The 23,404-nt window shown below is 37.5% G+C and overlaps 1 protein-coding gene across 16 annotated transcripts in view; it reads left to right on the top strand.

Moving 5' to 3' along the window:
* LOC122807764 (CUGBP Elav-like family member 4) overlaps nt 1-23,404 on the top strand; it is a 2,333,978-nt gene that overhangs the window by 1,661,594 nt on the left and 648,980 nt on the right. The window lies entirely within an intron of this gene.

Below are 23,404 nucleotides of genomic sequence, written 5' to 3'. Positions count from 1 at the left end.
ATTTGTTTTTTTTTTAATTTGATAGCTGGGAAAGTAAACTGTTCATTTCTATACCTCATTACCTAGGCTAAATGTGCTATGCTAAATGTGAAATGTGAAAAACTTACAGTAGTTATTCTGTCAGCATACTTTGTGGAGAACTGAGGGAACTCTACTATTTAGAAAACATCCATGCAGATGTGGGGAAAATATACATGTAGATATGCAAAAACTGACAGAATATAACTGATTGCATAGATGCTTGCACAAAGTCATTGTGTTATGTTTCAATTATTGAAAAGGCTGATGTCATTTGTAAACATGACTAAATTTACCACAGAAGCATCAGTTTTGTCTCCTGTTGCCCATTTCATGCAGGAGCTTTGAAATCTATTATCTAGTCTAGATCTTGTGTGCTGCAAAACCGTGACAATACCAAAATACTTAAACCACATACTAAATTTATGGGAATACATTTTACTTGCCATCACAGATCTTTAAAAGATGGGCATCTGACATGTTCTAAACCTGTAAATAATGGGCCAGATTCCAAAAGATGACAGGTGTGGAATAAGAAGCTACGCTGAGAAGTTACTTCATACCCGGATCCAGAACATAGTGCTGTGTCAGTCTTCATTCTGCAAAAGCGAATCAGGAATGCCAGAGATCTGCCGACAATTCCAAAAAAGGAATCCGGTTTGTTATGCAGATCTACATCAGCTTTGTACATTGACAAAGACAGACAAAGTAAAAGGCTGACAATGGACAATCCCATTATAGTCAATGGATTGGGTTGGGTTTTTGAAGTGACAATTTTATCTGTATGTAGACTAGGTATTACAGCCAGCACCTGGTGGGAAATTGGACAGCCTCTAGTGGTATATTACCGAGTTCTACCTAGAGATGGAGCTGTACTGCAGGTGTCAGGAGTTGAAGGTGGGACCCTGAGACTGGGCTCATGCACAGAGGTGTGTAGTATGAGCCATCTCCAAAGCCCTTTAATGATAGTTCTCAGTATTCTTTTGTAAAAAAATATATATTTAATTCCCTGGTGGATTATTGTCCCCACACATCTGTCCCTCTTCTTGCAAGGGAGGCATGCAGGCATGACAGTTGTGCTGGCCATCATGTCTGTATTCACCAGTTTACCCTGTAGGTGGAGTCCATGGCTGTCAGCCTCTAGCTATATCTGTCTGGCATACAAAGCAATCTCAGACTCTGCCCTGATGGGACTGCTGCATATCCACAAGTCAAGCTCCACTCTAGTAACCTGTACGCAAGACCTCAACCCGGTCTGTGACATCAATAGGACTTGTTGGCAGGACAGATTTGTGTCCCAGAGACTCCCCCTTTTGTGGAATAGACTCCTTCTCCACATAAAGCAGAGTATCTCATTAAACCTTTTTAAGTGCAACCTGGATAATTGGATGGGGAACAGAAAATACACCCCTGGAATTTCACCTGTCTCCCTGCTGGACAGTGGCATAGGGTACCGACTTGTTGGAAAATGTGCTAAATTCTTGGCTAGGCTTGTAAGGGCCTCAGGACTAATAGCCTAGTAACGTCATTTGATCCTATATATCAGACCGATCTGACTGCAATTCAGATAAAGCTGCTGCACCCAAGAATTTCAGCTGGAGTCAGTGACTGCTATATCCTCAGAGAAGCTTGTTTTTTTTTAAGTAATAAGATTCATTAACATAGACTGCTATGGAATCTAATTAACAATTTCTTGAATAGTGGGACTCTTTTGAATTAAATTCATTGGCATTGCAAGTTATTGAATTGGTTGAAAACTGCAGCTAAGGTAATATCATCTTGAGAGGCAAGATGGATTGCAAAGTTCGGTGTAGTAAGAACAGAGTGCCTCTACCACACTGTTCTCATTATGTAAGGTTTCTGGGATCTGGCCTAGTACTTCTGATACCTTTATTCTTGACAACCTTCCTTCTCTCTGACAACAAATATAATGAATAGTTTACAGAATAACAAGAGGTCTAGATGCAGTGCTTCTGATGCTGTTGCTTTTAATGTAAAAGAATAATCTTGTTAGAACTTTTAATTTCAAAGTGCAGAATTTGGCTCAGTACTGTAATTATTTTACTAGTCAACCTACAGTTATGTAAAGTAGTAATGTAATACATAGGTGCCAGATTTAATCACACTGTATTTCTGTCAAGCCAAGTAAAGGGCTTGCAATATCTCTTATATACTAGATGGTATCTTAGTGTTCTAAAATGATTGACTTCAACAATTGGCTAAGCTTCTGGTGTCATTCTAACGGGATCCAGTATTTGTCTGCCTGGGACGACATGATCGACAGACCACGATGCTTTGCCAGAGATGGTCTGCACCTATCGCCCTTGGGATTCCGGATACTGGCTAAGGCTCTTGCCACCCCTATAGTGCCTTTTTTAGGCAAGGTTCAAATGACAAATTCACCACTGTAACAGGTACAAGCAAGCAAAATATGAGGGTAATGCTACAAGTCTAAACCTCAAAAAGCACTCACTCGAGGCACTCCTTAAAATGGAGAACATCAACATCTGTGCAGTGACAGAGACCTGGTTCAAAGCTCCAGAGAGCACCCCTGCATTACCAGGCTATAATTCATACCACGCCTTTCGGCCACCTAACCTGGAACGAAGCACTGAAGGTGGAGGCTTGTCCATTATCATTAAGGATATCCACAACTCCAGGCTAGTTGCACAGCATAATGCATCCGAGATTATCCAAGTGCAACTAACTCTGGGCAAGACCTCAAACCAAACTGTAGCTTGCTACAGACCCCCCACCTTGCCCCAGGATTCCCACTCCTCATTTCTTGATACACTGGAAAGTATTAGGGTACAACCCAACACCCTAATAATAGGTGATTTCAACTACCCCATCATTAACTGGGAAAACACACACACACACACACACACACACACACACACACACACACACACACACACACACACACACACACACACACAAAGATGTACATGCATATTACAAGAAAGACTTCTTTCAGCACATTATTATAGCTTCACCACTATTTTATACTTAAAGACCTAATATTCATTGTTGAAATTATTTTGTATTATGCTGATCTCACAGTAGAAATACTATCAGAAAATAAATATAGAACATTTTGAGACTTACTTTGGCATATCCTGAAATAAGAACTGGAATCCCCAGGGATTCTCGCCATCACTGTTTGAGAAGCATTTTGTTGTGACTCATCAGAGAACAAGCAATATGGTCTGCTTTCTAAGGTCCAGGTAGCACCGATTATGAGAAATTGAATTATTTCAGATAAAATGCATTAGTTCATGCCCATGTAGACCATAGTGTCTTTGGCTAAGAATTATTAAAAAATATCACCGGTTGGGGAATATGTAGTGCAGTCTGTCTCTGTAGTATGAAGGTGCATGAGCACATTTTTCTTTTTTCTAAAAGATTTAAAATGTATTACAAATATGTTCTGTACCAGAAAGGATTTAACATATTTTACAAACGTTCTGTACCAAAACAAATTTAAAATGTGTTACAAATATATTCTGTAACAGAAAGGATTTAAAATCTGTTACAAGCATGTTCTATAGCATACAGATTTAAAATGTGTCACAGATATGTACTGTACTAAAAATGATTGAAAACGTGTTGCAGGTATATTCAATACCAAAAAGAACAATCGGTACCTGAATTTAGCTTCATTCCTAAATAAGACATTTGCCTTTAAAAAACAAGTGCATCCTTGTAAACCCCATTTTGATTAGTTAAAATGTAAAAAAGAATGTTAAATTAGAGTGCATTTACACTGCAGTGTACCTGGGCTACAGGTACTAAGTTTATGCTGCTGGGGCTGTCGTTACAAATTGTTAATCCTAAACATCTGCTTCCTTTTGAATCCATGGGAATGAAAGTTCATGAAATGCATTTTGCAATATACTCTTAATTCCTTTTGTGGCTATGCTTTGTGCAGCCTTTTTGTCATGAGCACAGTTCCTGGCAAGGGCTTATTGTGGAGGAGAGCATTACATTCTTGTACAAAGGCAGAAATGGAGGCATAGTTGTATTGTAGTACCCCACCCCCCTGACGGACTGCTTAGAAATGGGGGTGGCCTGTGTGGTTGACATGCCAAATGGCCATGATGTTGTATGTAAATAACGCATGTTTGACTGCCATGCAGATTTGACAGTGACATCGTGCATACATCAGTTCCTGACTGACATATATGGAAATCACCCCTGTACATATGATTTGTGAATGCTCTTGAGACCAAGAGGCTCCAGAGCTAAATGAATTAAATGCTGCAGGTGTTGAATATAAGTTCTAAGACATTTCCCTTTGCCTTAGGGCAATGGATCTTTTTAAGAGAAGGTGAAGTGAAGGTGCACTTTTAAAAACACATTGCTTTCCCCAGGATGTTTCCTGCTAAAGTAGCATTTTACACCTTATAGATGAAAAGCATCTATCCTGCCCTTTGAAATGCAGGTCAGTCTTAGCACTTGGCACACAAGGGAAAACCCTAACCCTACCCCTACTGAAGGATTGTGTTAGGTATTAATAAATACGCACCCCATATTCTTGTCCATTTTTTAGTATTTTATTAAACAGAGTTAATCATAAGAATGCTTGTCCAGTGCCTTGTTTCTGTTCATATTTTCATGTATCTTCAGGTAAATGACAACAATTGTATATTTATTTCTGTAGTAAGTCAGTTTACAATTATAGTGCTGTTATACATTTTTTTACTGTTACGCAAGTTGGTTCATTCAATAGACAAAGCAGTTAGAGGTGTACATTTCGTTCAGTTGTAAGTAAACAGTTACTTAGAACTGGATAACTCCTCTCTCCTACTAATTTCTTCTCCTATGCTCATTTCACTTTTTCAGCTCAACTGATATTTTTTTTATTAAATGTTAAAACTGATTTTTTTCCTCACTGTTTATTGCACTGTAAATTATCAGAATTCCAAAGTTTCAATGTTTTAACATTCTATGTCACTGTATATACATGCCTTGTCAGGTCTGCTAATTGCCTGTTTCAGTCTTTCTGTTTTTACTTAGTTATCTAAATCCCTGTGGTTTACATTTCTAATTTTGTAGCTATAATGTAAGAATATTATCTAGTCTTTTATTTATTTCCATATAATGTGTATTGTATTTTTATTCTTTCTAATGTGATTTCTCTATTTTTTATCTATGTTTTTTTCTGTAGTTTTTCTCCCGCGGTCTCCACTGAAAAGGGGCTACCAACCCAGCAGGACACTACCCAGTAACCAAATATAAAATAAAATAAAATAAATAAATAGTACTGTTGCTTCAGTAGTTGAGTGTACGTAGTATTTATGTATTGATTTCTTTAGAATTACTTTTAAGAATTGACTTTATAAAGCAATGTTCACTTCAATATTTAGTTATCTAGTTCAATATTTATTTCCTGAGCTAATGCACCTAATATCCAATGAATATTCATTATTCACTTTTGTAGTGTGTAGTCTGTACTTGGGTAGCTTTGTTTAAGTTCCAGTTATAGTGCTGTTCCTTTAGCATTAGTTTTAAGAAATGAATGTAAAAACCAATGTTGACTTCAATATTTTATTTAGCTTAATATTTAGTTCCCTAAGCTAATGTGCTGAATACCAGATGAATATTCATAACTTTTCCATAAATATTCTGAAATATTCGTACCTATCACTGGGTGTTGGCTGGTGTATGGGTTTTGGGTGGGCCTTACTACTGTGCATCCTGGGAGGGTTCTAAGATACAATTATGCTGAAATGTACACCCCAAGAAGCAGACAGCAGTTTATTATAATTGATGTAGCATGTCTGCAGTTTTAGTTTGTGGACACAAAACATATGGCCTATAAAATAGCACTATAAATGGAGCTAAATACAAACTAGAATACACAAGTTAAATGGGGAAAAACTTATTAATGTATGTCTGTAGAGGCTGCTGAGCCACAGCTGTGATGGTATAAACTTCCATATCATTTTATGTATTAAGAATACTGACTGTTGCCTCATATACACACCTCAGCTTATATAATCTCTGTCTTTTCTCCCTTCTCCACTGGCTACCACTGAAAATAAAGAATTTCACAACTTAAATGTGTGCCATTTTTGTTCAGTATATATAAAGCATCCTCTAGCACATGTAGTGACAGTGGCACAATGAGCCCCACATTTGCCTTTAGTGCAGAAGGCTTTGTGTTCTACTTCCATACCAGGTAGATTAATTATTGAGACTGCAGTGCTGTATTCCTGAGTGTCCTGTTCCTTGGATGAAACATTAGAGTGAGGCCCCATCTGCTTGATTTTGTGGAAAATATCCCATGGCACCTTTTGAAAAGAGTAGGAATCCTTTTTTTTTTTTAACACAACATAAAATACATTGTTAACATATTTACAAACATGTAGATATGTACAGGTGCACACTCAGACACACACACACACACACACACACACACACACACACACACACACACACACACATATATGTGTGTGTGTGTGTGTGTGTGTGTGTGTGTGTGTGTGTGTGTGTGTGTCTGTATAAATAAATATATATATATATATATGGATCACCTTCAGATGCATTTCACCCGACACGGAATCCGGGTCGAAAACACTGACAACGCAGATGACCGACAAGGTGAGAACCATAGAGTGAGGATTTAGTGTTAGGGAGCGGACAGATAAGTGTGCGATAGTGAGGGACTGTGGGTTTAGGGTGGGTTAAGTGAGGGACTGTGGGTTTAGGGGTGGGTTAAGTGAGTTAGGTTAGGGTTCAGGTAGGTGAGTGTGCGGTAGTGTCGGATCTTGGGGTTAGGGTAAGTGAGTTAGGGTTAGGTGCAGGTAGGGTGAGTGTGGTAGTGTCGGACCTTGGGGTTAGTTAGGTTAGGGTAGGAGTAGGTAAGTGTGTGTCGGACCTTTAGGTTTAGGGTTTGGGTTAGGGCTAGTGGATATGTTATGTAGTGTACTGTGTTGGTGTGTTGGTGTAATGGTATTGGCGTTGTCGGTATTTTTGTTGGTCTTTTGGTGTCGGTGATTTGTGTTCATCTGAAGGTGATCCATATATATATATATATATATATATATATATGGTTTCACTTCAGAATGTCGAGTTACTGAAAACTCGAACATCATATGGCCGAGACCATATGATCAAGTTTCAGAAACTCGAAATTCTGAAGTTCACTCCTACTTAAATATACCAACTCCAAGATCGAGTTACAGTGGGGAAAAGGGAAATCTCTTGTTACGCTCTGTATGCAGAAGTGCAGAATGGGAGATTTCCTGTTTTTTCGCTATAGTGCGATCACGGAGATGGTATATTTAATTAGGGAGGGTGCAGGGGGCTTGCCTCCCTGCAAATATGTCTTTGTTTTTTTATTTTACTGAACTTCAGAATTTCGAGTTTCTGAAACTCAGTCATATGGTCTCGGCCATATGAAGTTTGAGTTTTCTGTAACTCAACTTTCTGAAGTTAAACTATATAGATATATAATTTGACTCATCGAATTTTCACTTCTGCAAATCATACTTGGTTGACTCCACTTCAGCAAAAGACAAATTCCTCTGAAAGCAAGGACTACTGAAATTCTTTCCCTGGGAAATGAACCACTTGCCCACCAGGGAGAAAACCTCAACAAAGGGAAATTAAACCCAGCCAAGTGGGGGGTTTCACCCCCACACCCCCTAACTAAATATACCAACTCCAAAATCACACTACACTGGGGAAAGGGCAAAGTTCATCCTGCTCTTCAAGTTGTTGGTTTCCCGGAAGTGGAGTCGGTCAAGTACGATTTGCAGAAGTGAAAATTTTGTGAGTCTAATGAGATCCATAGGTATACACACACACACACACACACACACACACACACACACACACACACACACACACACACACACACACACACACACACACACACACACACACACACACACTTCTATTTGTTGTTGTTTTTTTTTTACTATCATTTTCTTATAACATCCTCAGTGTTATTCTTCCATAACTGACCCGTACTACTTCTTCCACAATCATAGTGTAATTTTTTTGCAATATATCTTTTTTCCATTAAACAACATTTCATTCATTCTTTCATTCCACGGAATCCATACTACATAAAATAAAGTCTTAGGCACTCTTCTCCCATATTCTTTCTTCTTGTCCTTTTAATATCCATACATAATCATATTTATATCTAGTTCCCCTTCACGAACGTTCCGAAACACGAAATGCATATGGCCGACGCCATATGCTCCAATTTCAGAAGCTCGACTTCATGAAAGGGAAAGAAAAAAAAAACGTAACACAAAAAAGCCCCCATGCACCCCCCACACTCTCCACTACTTATTTATTCCAACTCCGAGATCGCACTACAGCGCAGAAAGGAAATCTCCCATTCTGCACTGTATGCCATTCCCCATTCACACAGTCGAGCCTCTACAATTTCGAGCTTATGGTCTCGACCATATGCATTTTGAGATTGTGGCCATTTGACTTTGTGAAGGGGAACCTCATATCTATATTGTTTATGCCATTAATATTTTCAAAAAAAATTCTTCACAAAACTTTTTTTTCAGAGTTTCACTGCTGCTTTACTTTTGAAAAAATATATACTCTGTTTTCTCTTCCTCCCCACAAAATAAACATACTCTTTCACTCACTTCCCCTCTTCAAATGCAGTCTGGATGATTGGATGGATATCCTTAAATTCACCTCAGGTGTTTTTTTGGAAATAAGGGTAGAGCTTGGATAGGCTTGTAAAGACCCTAGGGACATTAGCCTAGTAAGTTCCTATGATCCTATGATACTATGATCCTATGTAGCATATTCCCCTTTACTGGTAACATCTTTATCACCAGTCTCCATAGGAACTCCCAACATTCTACAATATTGATACATCACTTCTTCCTTACTTTAATGGTTTTAATCACTTTTTCTGGTAATTTTTCCCATGGATTCACATAACAATATTGCTTTATCAAATTATATCACATACTTCTATTTTTCTTTGTATCATCATTTTTTCTTTTCCATGTTAGTGTTTTTCTTGATATATTTTTTTAATTTCTTCATTTACATATTCTTTTTCTCTTTTTCTTATTCTTAACTCCCAGAATGTTTTGTACTTGGAAAAAATACACCCCCCCCAATTTTCACCACATCACACTCACACTCACACACACACACACACACACACACACACACACACACACACACACACACACACACACACACACACACACACACACTCACACACACTTGTCCTTTCTCCCCACACTAGTTACATTTATCTTTATTCATCATCATTCCCATCTCCTTTAAACATCCATTCAGACAAACCAACACTTGCCTCGTCCACATTTTGTTCCTAGCAGTATAACTATATTGTCTGCGTATGTCAAAATTACTGGAATTACCACCTTCTTTTGCATCATATATCCAGCATTTTTCATTTTATATGCAACTTCACTTGCTATCACTTTCATTACTAATGCAAACAATTATCCATACATTGGACATCCTTGTCTTCTTCATATTTCTTTACTTGGCCACCCAGTCACTAAACCTCTCACTCTTTTATTTTGATATGTTGACATATGCACTGTCCTTATTCTGTTTCCCATTCCATATTTCTCCATAGCATGCCACATAGAATCATTTCCTACTGTATGAAATGCCTTGCTAATATTACCTACCAAGTTTCACTTCCTCCCTTTTACTTATAATATCATCCACAATTTCTCTTATAACCAATAACAATTCTTGACATCCTTTTCCTTTTACATCATATATATATATATATATATATATATATATATATATATATATATATATATATATATATATATATATATATATATATACTTTCTTCTATAATATCCATCATCCTTTCTTCCATTCTCTATATCCTTCTAACATGTTATAATCTATGTTATTTAGTATGATGGGTCTCCATTTTTTATTATATTCTTCTCATCCTTCTTCCATATAAATTTGAATATCCCGCTACACAATTCTTCATAAACTAACACTTCCTTCAACCATTCGTCTTTCTTCCCTATAAATGTTAATATCTTTAATATCCCACTACATAACTGTTCATAAAAAGAAAAAAACTCTTGCTAGAATCATTCATTCGGTACATTTACAAAATATTCTCTCTGCCAATCCATTAATTTCTTGTAAATTCCATACCAAATACCATCTGGGCCAGATACTGAATCAGCATTTATTTTCTTAAGTACTTCATCCAATTGACTAATATTAATTTATTTTTCAAATTCTTCCTGAACTTGTACTAGTTTCTTTTACGCCATATTCTGTGTTATTTTCCTTCTTTTTACTCTTATACATATTTTCCACATGCTGTGCTACAATACTCATACTTTGCTCTTGTGTTCTTTTTACCTCTCCTTTTCATTTTATATTCCCCTCATTATAATAATATTCTCTTTTGCTATTTTACCCTAATATGCAGATACAACTTCCCTTGTAAACAATATATCTGCCTAAAAAGTAATGTCTCAGTTTTTCTTGCTTTCTTTTATATATTTTTTCCATATCACAATTCTCACTTTTATTATTCTCTAAATTCTCTAAATTTTCTATACATTCTTGCATACTTCCATTTCTATTTCTGTCTTACATCATCCTACCAATGGAAAAACATACTTTCATACTTCTTTTTAAATTCAGTCCACTATTCAGACCAGTTTTTATAGAGGTCCTTCATGGTTATATGATTCTTCTTTAACTTTAATCCTTCCCACTTTCCAGTTTAATTCCATAACTTCTTATTTATTCTTTTTTTATTCCTTTTTCAGTTTTAATGTACTGCCTGTCCTCCATCACCTCCATCCATATTGCTAAATCATTTGAAAAACCTATCACAACTGTATCACTCCCAAGCCTTCTGATAATGCAAAATAATCAGTTTCATATCCAAGTGACCCTCTTCTAAGTACATTGACTTTTTTCCACAGAGCTAATTTGCCATATTTTATCACTTCCTGTATTTTTTACATCCTTCCCTTTCATTTTAACATTTTTCTCTTTAAATCCCAAATAAAGACACTGCAAGTATATTTTTTATGTTAACTACCACATCATCTAATACAGTATTTGGATGTTAATGCTAGCCGGCTTGAGAAATTGACTGATGTTCGAGCTGAGAGGCCACCTGGTGAACCTCCGGTTAGCTCAAACAAAAAGTCTGGTGATTTACCGGCTTTTAAACAACCTACTACTTTATGTGAAGTGAACCAGGTTCCTGCTGTAAAGAATAATAATGTTAATAATATTGCTAAATCACCAGTACAACATAAAAATGTTCAGCCAACTAAGGATGTTAACCCGACTGTAACGAACCAGTCTGGGGACGGAAACGTGATTGCAAGGAACCAGCTAAGAGATTTGAACACACCAACAACAGGTGATCCTTTGTTTGCGGGCCCAACTCTTCCGTCTACGGGCTCAAACCCTGAGGATCCACAACATTGTGAGACGGGTGGCCGGAGCACTGTGAGTCCGATTCGACTGAAAGGTAATAACACTTTTACTTCTTTATCAGCCTGGTTAAACAACGGATTTCACCTATCTAATGAAACTAACATTGTTCATGCTGGTAACTTGGCTGATTACAATAACAGTATCAACACTGACAGTATTAATAATAAACAAACTATTTGATGCTTGCCTATTCAAACTTAGGAAGTTACAACTCGAAATCTCATACTTCCGAGAATGTCTTTCTTGGAGAGTTGTACCTAAAGGTTTGAGGCGCGCTCCGTATCCTACTGGGTTGGAGGCTGGTTCTGCTTTCCAGATTGACTTGGTAAAACTATTTGACCGGCAAGGATTTGAACTCATTGAAATTATGATTAAACATTATACCTTATGGGTAGAAGATTTGTCATGCTATGCAACAGAATTGGGTAAAACCATTCAAACACACTATGAATTTGGCAGATATAAATATGAGTATGACCATGTGTTTACTAGCATTGATCAGTACATGCTCAAATTGAAATCTAACAAACTCAAAAAATTGGAAAGAGACTGTAAGGCATATAATTCAGGTACTGCTTATCCTAACCCACCACCAGCACAGGTTTGGAGAAAAGGGAACGTTCACTCTAACCAACCAATTACAGCTAATGCGGGTGAGGACGAAACTACAATTAATAGTGGTGACAATCTGGTGGAAGGGGGTTCCCCCTGTGAGAATGTAGCCAACACTAATATACACAGTAACTATAGACCTTTGGGCTTTGTATCTGATGTTGAACTAAGAGAGGTTCCCTGGAGTGAGAGGCTACGTAGTGCCCACTTTGGTCACAATCCACCTTACCAACAGCAAAATTTTCAGCAAAGCCCCCATACGGGGGCAAGACCAAAACAGAAGAACTTCCAACAACCCCAGCACCAGGGCAACCGGAGATTCAACAAATACAAGAATTAACACCTCAACAATGGCCTACTTGTTTAGAACCTTTTTCATCTCTTACTAGTTCTAACACACGCGATAACCAGTCCATTTTGAGTTTTGACACTCAGAATGCCTTGGACTTTGACAATTTGAGACTTAGTCATTACGAGGATTGGCCTAACCCACAACAACCGGTGATTATTTTGAACAAAGCAGGGGACTTTAAACTTTACAACTTTAGCACTACTCAGTTTAGTACTGACATGGTCGACATTTTGTCAAAAGGCTTGACATTTGTGCCATCTAAACCATGGAATATAGTGGACACTATGGTGGACATTAAATCCTACACTAGAAACTCAATTTTAACTTATCAATGGGCAATGTAATGCATTCTGGTCATTAGGACAAATTTAATGTCCCCAGCACTTACAACCCTCCACTACATCTGGTTGTTTGAGAAGTGTTGTGAACTGGATATTAGATATACTAACATGACTAGGTCTGTGCGCACCCCCACTTCTAATATCAACAATGATGAGCGTGATTGTTTACAATTTTTTAGATCACAGGGCTTACGTATTTGCAAGACAGATAAGGGTGGGGGGTTGGTAGTGTTCAGCACTTCTGATTATCAACATCGTATGGATAGGTTGCTTAACACTGAAGCATACACTACTAGTTCACAATCAGAAGTAAACAAAGCCTATCAAACTATCAAGGAATTTATCGAGGACTTATTTATTGATGGTAGTATCGACCAAAAGATTTACAACTATGTGTCAACTTAGTTTCCTAGATATCCATGTATTTTCGGCATTCCTAAGATTCATAAATGTATAGAGGACCCACCACTGAAACCGTTAGTGGATAGTAGAGGGTCTCCAACCTATTCTTGTGCTAAAGTTGTGGACACTATTTTACAGAAATACCTATTAAATGAGTCTGAAATATGTAAAGAGTCTTGGTCATTTCTGGAAAAAATAGGATCACTTGATTTCAACGTGAATTACAACTTCCTCACCATAGATGTGAAGGACTTGTATACCTGTATCCCCCACAAAATAGCACTAGAATGGGTGGTCTTCACGCTGAAAAGACATAATGCAACTAGTAGAGAAATTAAATTGGTTTCGGTGCTTATAGACCTAGTACTTACTAACAACTACTTGATGCTTCAGAATGAGTTTTTCTTACAAAAAGTAGGGGTAGCAATGGGGTCCCCTTGTGGATGTAGTATAGCCATCTTAGTCATGGCATATTGGGAATCAGAATATGTCTTTAAAGCCAACAAGTTTTCCAATACCTTCATTTTCTACACTAGGTTCCTGGATGACATATTCATCTTGTTTGATGGAGATGAAGACCAGAGCAAGTTGGTACTGGAATATTTCAATAGTACTACTGAATTCCTACAATTTACATCCACATTCAATCTAGACACTATTGCATACCTCGACATATGTTTAAACACGAATTATGTTTTGAATAGGTTCACAGCAAGGATTTTCAGGAAAAACATGTACTCTAATACCTTTCTCCACTATACAAGTAGCCATCCCTTTCACCAAAAGAGATCGGTCATCAAGGGCCAGTTGGTGAGAGCATCTAGAATGATTAGCTTGGATGACGAGTTTGATGATGAGTGTAGAGTACTTAAGAGTATGTTTCTCCACAGAGGGTACCCTGAATCCCTTTTAGACTTGCTTATACAAGAGGTGTCGGATAAGAGACGTGACAGAGTCTATGTCCCACTTTTGGGTGTAAAACCCGTTATGTCACCTATACGTTTAGGTAACATGTTCGATGAAACTAATGATGACACTATTCGAACTACTAGTCATGAGGAAGCAAATACCTTTATGAATTTCATCACTACATTTAGTATACACAGTAATGCATGTTTAGCTATCCTTCAGAAAAACTGGGAACTGTTTAAGATGTACCCTAATGTTTACCAGAAAGTAGGTGAATGTCCCAGAGTGACATTTAGGAGAGGAAAAAACCTTAAAACCTTACTAGAACAACAAGACATGCCCACTGTTAGAAACCCTGGTATGTATAAATGTTTAAACTGCAACTTTTGCAAACTCGTAGAAACAACAAACTCTTTCCAGATTAATGGTATACTGTACAAGCTAAAGGGTAGATTTCATTGTAATTCCACGTTTGTTACATATTTAGCAAGGTATACATCCTGTGCAGCCTTCTATATAGGAAAAACTGAGAGAAGACTATGCGATAGAATGTACGAACACCAATATGCCATTAAGAAATGTAAACTTGAGAACACATTAGCAAAACATATCTCTTGCCATAATGATCATGCTTTCAAATTCACTATTATTGATCAAACAAAAATTGACAGTAGGGGTGGCCCGAGACCTCTTAAACTTGAGGAACTTGAACTAGCTTGTCAGGTGAGGTTGAATGCTTACACTTACCCGGGCCTGAACGAGTCCTGCTCGATTAGTAGTGTTTTGAAACTAAGTAGTCTTAAGAGGTGATGTAATGTAAATGTGTTGGTTTGCTAACAACACTTTTTTATTAGGTGTATGTATATTAACATTTATTGTTGATTGTCTAGGTGTCTCAATTTATTCACACACAATTAATATGTACTTATTCACAACTATTTAGTGCTTGTCTATTTAATATATGTAGGGATGCTTTTTAACTATCTGCTTATTTTATCTTATTATCTTAGGCTACAACTAGACATTGCTCTTTTAATATGATTGATGTAATTAGTGACTGATAACTGAGTTTGATATATAAGGAACTTTTTAACGGTTCTACTTGTTTCTGAAGAAGTCAACTGTTGGGCTGACGAAAAGCGCTTAAAAACTTGTATTAAAACCTTTACGGTGTTTGAAACTGCATACTTGCTTCTGTTCCTGTTTTTTGTTTTACTAGTTATATATCCATATAATGATATAATTCTATAAGCACATTCTCTTCATCTCACATCCACAACAGTTAACCTTCCCATCATTACCAACTTTACAGCTAGTATTTTCACAGTTTATTTTACACAACACAGCCACTCCAGAACAAAGAACACGTCTTAAGTTCCATATTACATTTCCACCCCACACGGTTTCTATTTGCAGTCTGTTTTCATTTGATAGGACTCTTTCATCCCCTAACAGAATAACATTCACATCACATTTAGGGCACCATTCTAATATCCCTATCCTTCTTAAAATATTAATAATACTGCTCACATTTACTGAAAGCACTCTAAAATTTTTGTTTTTCCTTCTTTTTAAGATTATAGGAATATTTATTTTTTAATTTTCCTTTCTAATTTTTACTCTTTCTCCAGTTGAATATTTTTTGGGGCTTATGTACAAATAATCCTCAGAATTAGATTTTTCACTAGCTAGAAATGCAAAAAAAAATTGATATCAATCCTTTCTCCTCACCTCTCTTCCTGCATTTTTCCTTCTATATTTTTTCTTCTACTTCAGTTTTGTGTTCACCTAGTTCACCCTCTCCCCAGGCCTTTTTTTGTCTTTCCTACTGTATGTTTTTTTTCCTTTTCTCTTCTTTTTCATTATAGTTTCATAGTTTAATACTAGGCTTTCTGCCTGAGGCATTTGCAAGCCTAGCCCTAAAGATGTGGCTTTCGCCACCCCATGTAGTGGTACTAAGGTGTATAGAATAAATTTAGAATACTGTGCCTTTGTCTAGTAGTGACACATTGAAGACCCCTTACTTATTAAAATTAGTTTACTGTGCCTTTGTTAAGTAGCGATACAGGGGTGACCCCCAGGGTAAACCTACGATCTCCCATCCACTCGTCAAGATTTCTCTTGAAGAGAGTCAGTGAGGGGCTCTGCCTAACATGGACTGGGATTTTGTTCCAGAGTATGGGAAGCCTCTGAGTTATGAATCTGTCCCTCCAGCATGTTCTATTCATGTTTGTACTGAGGTTTAAATCTTTGGCTCTCGTGGTTCTTATGGATTTTGATTTTTTGAGGTGCAGCATGTCCATCAATTCCTGGTTGGACATGGCCTTGTATGTCAGGCACAGATCACCTCTGAGCAGGCAGTATGCTACTGAGTAGAGCTGGCGTTTTTTTAGCCTGGCAGCATATGACATATGTTGGAAACCCTTGATCCTCTTGGTGAGGTACTTCTGGGGTCTCTCCAGCTGTTGTAAGTGCCGGGTGAGGTACATACCAAATGGGGCATTGTACTCAATCATGGGCCTGATAAGGGAGGAGTACAGGGGCACGATGACCTCCTTTGATCTGGATGTGAACCCCTTCATGATAAGGTGGGCAAGGTAGAAAGTCTTTCTAACCACTTTGGCAACGTGGGTGTCAAATGAGAGGACACTATCAACTTGGGTCCCCAGGTCTCTGATTACTTTTTCGGTACTCAGTGGGTTACTGTCTATGTGATAATTTGTGGGTATTTTGTTTTTCCCAAAGGGGATGACTATACATTTCTTGGCATTCAGTTTAAGGCCATGATTCTGGCACCAGTTGTCCGTTTTGGTGAGGCCTTTCTGTAGGATGTATGTGTCAGCTGGTGTATCGACTATGGTGCCTAGTTTGCAGTCATCTGCGAACTTTGTCAGCCACAACCCTCCCATGTTTGCTTTCACATCTGAGAAGTAAATGCTGAACAAGAGGGGTCCCAGGACAGAGCCCTGTGGGACACCACTTGTGACTGGCTTTGAGTCTGACATGGCTCCCGCAATCTTGACTTTATGGGTTCTGTTCTTTAGCCAGTTTGCAACCCATCTTGTGACATATGGATTTACTTTTAAGCTGTTTAGCTTTTCTATGATCTCCGAGTGGGGTATTGTGTCGAAGGCTTTAGCCAAGTCCAGGTAGGCTGTATGGACTGCCTTGCCCTCATCAATGGCTCTAGTGACTGTTTCGAAAAAGTCAACCAGGCTCAAAAGGCAGGATCTGCCTTTTACAAAGCCGAACTGGGTGGGATCAAGTGTCTGTAGGTCCCCAATGTCATTGTTTATGAGTTCCATAATAATTCTTTCCATAGCTTTGCAAACCAGGCTGGTCAAGCTTATGGGGCGGTAGTTCCCAGGGTCTGTAGTGGAGCCTCCCTTGTGGAGTGGTACCACTGTTGCTGTACGCCAGTGTTCAGGTACATATCCTGCAGTAAGGCTAAGGTTAAATAACATTTTTATATGCAGGTTTAGCTCCTCTTGGAGTTCACGTATCACGCAGCCGGGGATACCATCAGGTCCCATAGATGCTGTGTTTTTTGCTTTGTTGAGGGCGGTTCTCACCTGGACATCAGAGATGACAGGGAGGTTACATTCAGCTGGGATGAGTATTTCTTCTTTTGGAGGTGAGGGAGGGGAGAAATTTGCACTGAACCTGTCTGACAGAATGTTGGCAATATCTGTGGGTTCGGTAAATTTTTTGTCGATGTGTACTAACTCAGAGCATATCTGAGTGTTTCCGCCCAGGTTTCTAACATAACTGAAGAATGCCTTGTGGTTATCTTCAGTGTCCTTGGCGATTTTTCTCTCAAAGTTGGCCTTGGATATTTTTATGAGAGAACGTAGCTTTCTACTGGTGCTGATCAGAGATGCCTTCCCTTTATGGGATTTTGCTCTGTCTTGCAGTAGCTTCCTCCTTTTGTTATACAATTTGTTTATGGCTGGGGTCCACCAGACAGGAAGCTTTCCTTACTGTTTTCTTATTTCCCCTTATTTTTCATTATTTACTGTTTTCTCCTGACAATCCTTCCAACCTCATCTCATTATGCTTTCAAAACCTTTACACATATCCTTTCTACTGCTACTGCTTCTACAGTTTTCCTTTATTCTCTACCTCACCCAGCCCATTAATATCTACCACTCACAATCATTCCACATAACCAACCATCTTACCTCATCTCTCCTACACTCACACACCCCAATTTCTCCACACCTATATCCCATAAAAAAAATTTACTTTTTCCATACAAACTTCTTACCTCACATAGACATTCTACTCCCATAGTAACTAGCAAATCTTCCAGAATCATAATTGAGCCCAATGTATACTCTAAACTTTCCAATTACCTCTCTAACTCTATCCTATATCTAATTACCACCCTATTATCTGGAGATATCCATCCTAACCCAGGTCCCCCTACCTCAACAACTTTTAACAAGTCCATACTACTTACTTCATTAAACTCCCAAAGCATAGTCAACAAAATCCCAAACCTGCATGCCTGGATTACACACAATAAACCTGACATCCTATCCATCTCTGAAACATGGTTAAAATCTCATATAAAAGACTCTGAAATAATCCCACACAACTATTCTATCATTAGAAAAGACAGACCTCATAAAAAAGGGGTGGTGTAGCTCTCCTATACTCATCCTTACTATCAGTTACTCCCTATAATAAACCCACTCCCCACTTTAATAATGCTGAATTACTACTAACATTACTTCAAATCAACAAGCACAAGCATATATGTATAGCCTCCCTCTACATTCCCCCAGGAGATAATATTTCTACACTTGAAGACATCCTCTCCTGGCTCTCCACCAACATCAGCAATGAAACAATAATCCTAGGAGACATGAATATCAATTGGGCCTCCATTCAGTCTCCCTCAAACCCACTTAACATTAACCTCTACAACTTCTCTCAGCTTATCAACTCTATAACCCGCCCCTCAAAAAACCTCTCCAGTGGCAGTACCCCAGACTGGATCTTAGTCTCTCACCCCCATTATTACTCTGACAGCGGTACTCTTCCCGATCCTCTTAGTGACCACTTACCCACCTTTACACACCGACTCCCCTTACCCCTTCATCATACTCATAACTTTATTACTACTCGTAACCAAAAAAACTTTAACCCAACAGCTTTTTCTAACTCTCTAAAAGCAATAAATTGGAATAGTCTAAAAACACTTCCTCTAGATAATGCAGTTGCCCACTTCAACACAACCTTCTTAAACCTCCTAGTCCACCACGCTCCCCTAAGAACAAAAAGAATAAAAACCAAAACTGCCCCTTGGCATACCAAAAATACACTTGCTACAATGCAACACAGAGACAAACTCTGGACATACTACCAGAAAAATAGGACCCCCCTCATCCATAATGAATACAAAGCACTTCGAAATAAAGTAAAAAAGCTCATCATCACTGATCGACAAAATTACTTCTCCTTACTCCAAAACAATAATAAAACAAACCCTCAGAAATTCTGGAAAGGCATCTCCACTCTCCTAAATCCCAGTAAACCAGACAACCCCACCCCAGACCCAAATGCTTCCGATATAGACTACTCAATTTAACTCTTTTTTTATTGATTCTATTTCCAAATAAACCCTCATCCTTCTCTAACACCACTACTCTCTCCGATTTACCCCCACCCTCGTCTACTTACCCTCTACCATCAACCACTAGTTCACCCCCTCTCTCATCTTCTAACTCTGCACCCTCTTCCTCTTATTCCACTCTCCCTCCCTCCTCATCACCTCCACCCCCAAATACCCCATCCTCCCACTCCCCTCTTTTCTCTTTAAAACCCATACCCATATCTACCATAAAAAAATCCTTCTAAAACTGAAGCCAGGTTCAAATGCTCCTGATAATATTCCTTCGCAATTCCTGAGCATAGCTGCTGAAGCAATTGCCTACCCCATTAGTATTTTAATAAACCACTCTATCCAAGAAAGCACAGTACCCCTAATTTGGAAAAAGGCCTTTATCATACCCTTGCATAAAGGAGGCAACAATAACAATGTCACTAATTTCCATCCCATCGCTATCCTGTCTCCCATCTCTAAACTCCTTGAAAAGTGTATCCAATTACAATTCCTACCATATCTCATTGATAACCACCTATTAACCCCCACACAACATGGTTTCAGACCAGGCCACAGCACTATGATAGCCCTCCTCTCCTTCCTGGAAACTGTAAACAAAGCCCGAGACTCAGGTCATAGTGTTTCTACCCTTTTACTGGATCTCTCTAAGGCCTTTGACACTATCTCCCACAACCTTCTTCTATCTAACCTCTCTAAGCTTAACCTATCGCTTTCCTCTCTGAACTTGTTCTCCAGCTACTTATCCAACAGATATCAAGCAGTAAAATGGAAAAAGGCCACCTCCTCATTCCTTAATACCCCAACTGGAGTTCCACAAGGTTCCACATTGGGTCCCCTCCTCTTTAATATATTTATTAATGACTTCCGCAACTCTATCCCCTTCTCTAATATCATCCAATATGCAGATGACTCAACCATTATTTGCTCAGCCACTTCTGTCCCCATACTTCTAAAGCTAACTCAAGATGCTTTTTCAACCACTGAACAATGGATGAAAAAACCCACTTAGCACTCAATGCTTCTAAAACCAAATTAATGGTATTTACTCCCTCTAAAGTCACCCCTTTCAACAAAAACACATTTTGTATTACTAGTCATAACAACACAACTCTGGAACTGGTATCAGAGACCAAGCTACTTGGTGTCCGAATTGACAATCAGCTTAAATTTAACTCCCACATACATCTAAATATCAAAAAAACCCATCAAAAACTAGGCATGCTTTATCGACAAAATCATTATCTTACACCCACCACTAAACTCACCCTCTCTACATCTTTTCTCATCCCCTCCCTTCTCTATGGAGCCCCACTCCTAACTAATCTACAATCCTCTCTGAAAACTCAACTCTCATGTTGCTACAACAAAATCGCCAATTTTGCCACTAGCCATAAGTCCTCCACTCACCACTGTTCCTCTCTCCACAAACTAAAATGGCTAAAACTACCCAATCACCTTATCTATACCCAACTCACTCTAGCACACAAGCTCATTTTCAACCCCTCACTCTGTCCCTCCCTTTCCTCTGCATTTAAAATGCACCTAGCTGACAGAGTGCTAAGGTCTAACAACCAACATTTTCTAGAAGTATACAAACCAGCTCGTCCCCAGGCAAACACCTTCTATCCTTTAGTCTAGCACAACTCTGGAACTCCCTACCACCATCCATTCGTACTACCCCTAGTTACTCTATCTTCAAAAAAACTCTTCACTCATATCTAGTATCCCAGTGGGAATGCTCCTGCTGCCACCCTACACAACTTAACCTGCAAATTTCCATCTTCTCTTCTTTTCAATAGCATTCTTCCTTTTAACTTCTCTTCTAACTCATATATTCTTGTTAATTACTTTCTAAATGTATATAATTCTTTTTTTTTCAAAACAGGTTTATTGTTTTAACATATAAGAGAAATATCATAACAATTTTATACAAGTAATTAAAAATAGGTATTATTATAATATTCAACAAAACAACTAAAGTATTTACAAAGACATCCACTACAATCAGATCAATTAATTAAACTAAAATACCGTGCTATTGAAATTAGAATTTTTTTAACAAATTTTGTAAATTATCCCAAACAATATAATATGATGTTTTTCTAGTTGTTCTCATTCTAATTGTGCTTATTTCCATATGGCACATTATATTCATAACATTTTTAAATTCATTGAACGAAGGAGGTGTATTTGAAATCCAATTTCTAGTTATTATTTTCCTGGCCACTGCTAGGATAGACCATAACGAGGGAAGGTTAATCTTTTTAACACATTGAGGTACAGGTGTGTTGAATAATATAAGAGACTTAGAAATAATGAAATTATCTGTAAAAAGAGCCTGCAAAAATTCATTAATTGACTTCCAGTATTCTTTCAACTTCATACAGTCATAAAACATATTAGCCCAGTCAGCATTAATTTCTACATTACATCTCTTACATAGATTATCTTTATTATTTATTTTATTCATCATCAAAGGTGTATAAAAAGATCTATGTAAAAATGTCCATGTATAAAGTCTCCAGACAATGGAAGATGTAGTTCTATAAACAGATTCCAATATATATTGTTTATCTTGTTGAGTTGGTGGGTCCCCATTAATAGAGGTGAAATAATTCCAGTATGAATCTACACTGTAAAAAGTTTCTTGTCTGATAATTTTATGTATATATGAAAGTTTACCTTTATCAGAAACTTTATGCTGTAAATTTAATATCAAGTAATCAATCAGTTTTGGAATAGATTCTTTAACTGTTATAGACATTAGATCTATTCTATCAATGAGATGTTGTCTAAAGATCTGAACCTCTAACCAGCAAGTTTCTCTTAGATCAAATTCTTGTTTTAAGAAATCTAGATTTTAACTTTATTATCAGATATCAGCTGATACCAGTACTTTAGATCATTATCTATAGCTAAATGAGCTCCTTCAGAAGTAGATGACATAAGCATACCCTGAGTATACATTATAGGGAATACAATAAAATTCCATTCCCTATACTTAGGGTGCATGAATATAAAGTTACGATAACTAATAATAATATTTAATGGGTAACAAACCATATGTTTAAGTGTAATAGGTGAAGTACAAAATTCCTTTAGCAACCACAACATGGAGTTATTTACAATCATATTTTTATGTGTTAAGGAGATTTTCATGAAGTGCATACTAATTAGCTCCCAATAATCTTTCCATTTTGTGATATATGACTGATCTATTAATAAAGTAATAGCTTTTATAATAGAAGAGATAATATATAAATTAAAGTCTGGAAAAGAAATACCCCCTTGAGACCAGCTATTAGTATGTTTCTTTAATGCAATCCTAGGTCTATTAGGTGCCCATAAGAAATTTAACATTAGTGTATTCAGTTTCTTGATAATTATTTTTGTAGGTGAAAGTATTATTGATTGTACTAAGTATAAAATCTTGGGGAATATTATCATTTTAATAATTGTAAGTCTCTCCTCCATAGTAAAAACATATTATTCCAGGTATTAAAAAGATTTTGTATATTAAGAAAACAGGTATTATAGTTATTATATATAATAGATTTAATATCTTTAGATAGTATTATACCTAAATAAGTTATCTGACCTGAATTGGGTACATATTTAGTAAAATCACTAATGAGAATATTTTTCGTGTATATATAGGTAGTATTT

This window comes from Protopterus annectens, chromosome 1.part1, assembly GCF_019279795.1.
Source record: "Protopterus annectens isolate FY-2018-M chromosome 1.part1, PAN1.0, whole genome shotgun sequence".
Classification (NCBI taxonomy): Eukaryota; Metazoa; Chordata; order Ceratodontiformes; family Protopteridae; genus Protopterus; species Protopterus annectens.
Note: the sequence above shows the minus strand (reverse complement) of the source record. Positions and strands in the feature narration are given on the sequence as shown.